This window comes from Acinonyx jubatus, chromosome E1 (genome assembly GCF_027475565.1).
Source record: "Acinonyx jubatus isolate Ajub_Pintada_27869175 chromosome E1, VMU_Ajub_asm_v1.0, whole genome shotgun sequence".
Taxonomy (NCBI): Eukaryota; Metazoa; Chordata; class Mammalia; order Carnivora; family Felidae; genus Acinonyx; species Acinonyx jubatus.
Window position 1 is genome coordinate 12,655,063 of NC_069397.1, and position 5,000 is coordinate 12,660,062.

Sequence of the window (5,000 nt, forward strand, 5' to 3'; positions counted from 1 at the left end):
GAGAAGGTTTCAAAAAGTAGCAGCAAGCAAGCAAGCAAGCAAGCAAGCAAGCGAAGTAAACCACCCACGCCCTACCCTCCTGCCCAGCAGGTGCAAGAAGCGTGCACGGAGCACTCTCCTCCTTTTCTCCCTGGAAGTCCCCCCCCCCCCCCCAGGATGTCTTTCCTATGCCACCAGGGGAGTGACATTCTTATCCTCAAGGACAGGAGGAGAAGTGGAGAGAATTCTAGAGGAGAACAGATCTTGGTTGGTTGGTTTCGTTGGTTTTAAAATCCTCATCATCCTTTAGCCTCCCCATGGAGTTCAGTTAGTCGTCCACCGTCGCTTCTCCTTGTTCAACCCAATATACAAGCGTTTAGGTCTGGCCACTTCTCAGGGTCTTGGTTTACCTCAGGAGGGGCTCTACCTGTCACGTGAAACTTGTAGGAAATCAATGTGTCAGCTCCTTGTACGGTTAACCTGTCTCGTGTCAGTGTCACCCTCAGGGTCACCTGCAAACCCTAAGAGGGTGGAGGCATAGGGTGTGTCTCGGTGACACCTTCCTTCTCCCTGCGGGGGCCCACCCCCACCCCCTTTGGACTGTAGGGTCCTCTGGGAACCGGGACATTTTATAGTGAGTGGCTATTAACTCCTTCCGTTCTCCATCCCCCCCCCCCCCCCCCCCGCCGCCGCCGCCGCCGTAGTAGTGTGTTTATTGAGGACAGTAATGGTGAAAGCCATATTCTTGTCGCTTGCCACGCGGTGCACTTGCACCCGTGTTCCCCGTAGCTGTTTGTGGTCTTTGGACTTCGTCGTGGCCCCGTGCGGCGAAGGACTTTGCTTAAGCTTTATCCGTGGTCGTTCGTTTATCCATCACCCCCTTTCTGTCCCCCCCCCCCCCCCCGCAGCTTGGTTTGTTATGTTTCCGAGAGAGACGTTCCCCCGCTTGACCCGATAGAATAAAAATGGCTCGTCCGGGGGTGCCTGGGGGGCTCAGTCGGTTGAGTGTCCGACTTCGGCTCAGGTCATGATCTCGCGGTCCGTGGGTTCAAGCCCCGCGTCCGGCTCTGTGCTGACAGCTCAGAGCCTGGAGCCTGTTTCGGATTCTGTGTCTCCCTCTCTCTCTGACCCTCCCCCGTTCATGCTCTGTCTCTCTCGGTCTCAAAAATAAATAAATGTTAAAAAATTAAAAAAAAAAAAATGGCTCGTCCGTCCGTTGTTGTTCTGGGAGTACTCTCTCGCGTGGTTTCGGTTTGACCGTCCGTCTCCCTCCCTCCCTCCCTCCCTCCCCCCCTCCCCGCCCGCCGAAATGTGTCTAAGTCCTCCCGGGAGCGCGGGCGCCGCCTGGGCCGCTCTGGGCCGCCAGTGCCTCACGGGCGCCCGCGGCCCGCCCGGTGTGTGCGGGGAATTTTCCGCGCACGTCCGCCTCGGCCGGCCGGGGAGTCGAGTGGCCGGTCTGCCCCCCCTTTCCAGCGGCAGCCGCCCCGATGCATTTTTCGAGTGTCCCTTGGGCTGCCGGGGTCGCGCCGTGCCGGCCGGCCGGCCGGGAGCTCCCGAGGCGGACGCCCTCCGCCGGCCTGGGACCGAGAGGCGGCATCCGGAGTGGGCCGGGACGAGATCGGGCGACCGGGCCGCCGGCTGTGCGCCCTCACGTCCCCGAGATCGCGAGCCGTCCCCGCTGACGTTTCGGTCGGTTGTCGGGCGCCACCTGGCGGCCGCTTTTATATAGCGTTTCCCCTCCGGAGCGTCGGCGACGTCGGCAAGGGATGCGATTTGGTCGCGGTGTCCGGGGCGGAGTTCCAGAAGGCCGGCGACGTTGGCGTGATCGTCCCGCTGTCGTCGGGGCGCCGGCGGCTGGGGCACTTGCCGGAGATTGAACCTCCGGGCATATGGGGGAGTAGCGGCGGCGCTCCCTGGGAGCGAGCTGGGGTGGGGGGCTGCCCGGACGGGTCGACCAGCACCCGCCGGTGCTTTCCTCCCCCCCCCCACCCCCACCCCCCCGACCGCGGGGACCGCGGGGACCGCCCGGGGCCGCCACCCGGAGACTGTGGCCCCGTCGGTCGCTCGTCGGTCCTTCCCTGCCAGGCGTCTTTTGTCTTCCCTCCCGCGTCGCGGTCGGGCGGGCCGGGCCGGGCCGGGCCGGTGAGGACCGTCCTGAGCCTTGAGGGGAAGCCCGCGGAGGGCGCCATGGGCCCGGGCGGGGGCACGCGTGGGGCTCCCGGGCGTTGGACCCGATTTTCTCCCCAGATTTTCCGAGGCCCGCTGCGGAGTTGGGGACCGGGCCTGACCGGACCGGGCCGGGCCGCGAGGGGAGGCCCGTATAGGGCGCCAACGCCGGCGCGCGCCCGCGATCCCCGTTGAGGTCCGGCCGTCGGGGGCGCCTCCGCGGAATTCAAACCCCCCCCCCAAAACAGTCCCAGCCGGGGGTCGGGGACTGGCATGGGGCCGGTCTTGCGAGGGCCGGGGAGGCTTCCGCAGGCGACAGCGCGGAGTGTTTTATTTTTCTAAGTCCCGACCCGGAGACGACCCGTGCACGGGCGAACGTGTAACGGGGCAGGGCCTACCGGTTACCCCCCCAAACCCGCGATTCCCTGGTCGGTCGGTCGGTCGGTCGGTCGGTCGGTCCCGGGGTCGACCAGATGGCCCCCGGGGACTTCCGGGGGGGGGGGGGTGGTTGCTTGGCGGCGATGGGAAGATGCTTGGGGCCCGTGGCCGGGCCAGGGTCCCAGAAGGTCCCAGTGACCTGTGGCTCGGCCCCGCCTGCCAACGCGGTTATTTTTCTCTCCTGAAAGGGGTGCTTTTTGCTGCCAGGTAGGTGCTGACACGTTCTGATGTGGCGGTTGTCATCCTGTAAGAGAGACTTGGGCCTCGTCGTCGCTGGCGTGGCTCTGGGCTTGGCGGTGACGCCGAGCCGGACCCGACTCCGCCCTTGCCTGCCTGCTTGCTCGAGCCGTCTGCCTGGGCCTGCGCGCCGGCTCTCGTGCATCCAGGTGTGGTCCAGGCTGTGGCGCCACCTCCGGTCTCTGGCACCCGAGGGCGGCGTGGGGAGGCGGCGTGGGTCTTCTACCCCGTGCGCTCCCCGCTGCGGGCACCCGGCCGCGGTCGTGACAAACCCACCCTTGCAAGGCTCCGTGCCGCGTGTCAGGCGTTCCCCTTTTCCCTTGTGGGTTGTCCGGCTGCCTGTTCCCTGGGAGAGGCGGGGGAGGGGTGCTGGCGAGGCTGAAGCAGGTCCTCCTCTGGTCGCTGTCCTCGCTGGGCGTTTCCCCAGCCCCCCCTCACCCCAGGACTGCCTGGTGTGGCGGTAACCGATCGATGTGGTGATCTCGTGCTCTCCTGGGCCGGGCCTAAGCCGTGTCAGACGAGGGACGGACACTCCTGGTGGGTGGGACCGCTCTTCTCGTTCTGCCTGCGGGCCCCATGCTCCTCCTTCCCGCCTGTGGGCGGTGCGGGGGGGTGCAGAGGGGTGCGGACTCCGGCCCGACCCTGGCCTCCCGTCGCTGTGGGGCTGGGGTCGGCTGACGCAGCGGACACTCTCGCTGGCCTCTCTCCTGGCTGTTTGTGGTGGGCGGCCTCCTCCCCGTGGTGGGGGGGGGGGCCGCACCCGATGCCACGCTGCTCGCCGCCTGGGCGTGCTGAGCGCGTGGCGCCTGGCTCTCCGTGGTGCCCCTGGAGCGCTCCAGGTCGTCTCAGGTGCCTGAAGCCGAGTGGTGGTGCCGTTCCCTTTTCCCAGCGGACCCCCCCTTTGGGTCGCCGCCGTTGGCGGAGATGCCCGAGGTGGGCGGGTGGCAGAATCGGTGAAAGGAGGCACACCCGTTCCCCCCGCTGCGGGGAGCGGGCGCCTTGTCGTCCCCGCCCCGCAACGGCCGCTGTTGCCCGGAGGGTGCGGGGGACTGACTTGGTGGGGCGAGTTTGAGCGATCGTGGCGGGCCGAGCCGGCGCCGTGGCGCTTGGCCAAAACCCCCTGTGAGCGAGGACTGTCGGTTTCTTGCCCAGCGCGTTGCTGCCGGTGTTTTGCCTCGGTTTTTCTCGGGCCTCACCCGGAGGCGCGGCGCTCCTTCCGGGCGGCGACAACGAGCAACCCGCGCGCGTGGGGAAGGCAGGCGGCCCTCGTTGTGGGCCCTGACCGCGAATGCTCAGGAATGCCCTGTGTCACTCCGTTGCCGTGGACCTTTCTCCCCCCGCCCCGGGTCCTGGTGGCCCCGGGAAGAAACGCCTTTTGTTTGGCGGGTCCCGATGGGGGGACGAATTGGGTGGGGGGCGGCGCGCCCTTGGTGAGAAAGCCTTCTCTAGCGATCCGAGAGGGTGCCTTGGGGTACCGGAACCCCCCAGTCGCTGCCCCTCCTGTGCGCGTAGTGGCCACCTGTGTCAGGGTGACTGCATGCCCTTGTGCGTGTTAGGCGGAGCCTTCTCTCCTGCGTGAGAGGAGGTCTGTCGGCCCCGCGGTGGGGCCGAGTGCCGCTCTTCGCCTACCGCGGCCTGCGCCTCCCCCCTCTGAGTCGGGGGAGGGTCACGCCAGGCCTGGCCGGTGTCCGGCGCCGGGGCCCTTGCGCCTCGGGCGTGTGGTGTGCGAGCGCGCGCGCGCACGCGCGTGGTGTTCCCCCCGCTTCTCCCGTGGCGGTGTGTGTCCCGAGGGGCTTGGGGCGCCCCTGCGCGCCCCGCCCCCCCCTGCGCCGCGCGAGCGGCGGCTGTCTCCTGCCCGCTCCCGTTCCGGGCTCGCCGCTGGCGGGTGGCGCGCGGGCGCGGGTTGGGGCCGCCTGGCTTCGGGAGGCGCTTCCCTGGGGCGTGGCTCCGGGATGGACCGAACGGATGGAGGTTGGAGACGGGCTCCCGCGGCGGGGGTCCCGTGGGTCCGGGCCCCAGCGCCGTGTGTTGTGGGGGGGGCCTGGCTCGTGGGGAGGCGCGCTAAGGGTGCTGAGGCCGGCTGGCGCCGCGGGCGTCGCGGGACCGCCCTCGTGCTGGTGGCGGTGGGATCCCGTGCATGTTTACCCGGTGGCCCGGCTCGCGTCTCCGTTGGCGCGCCC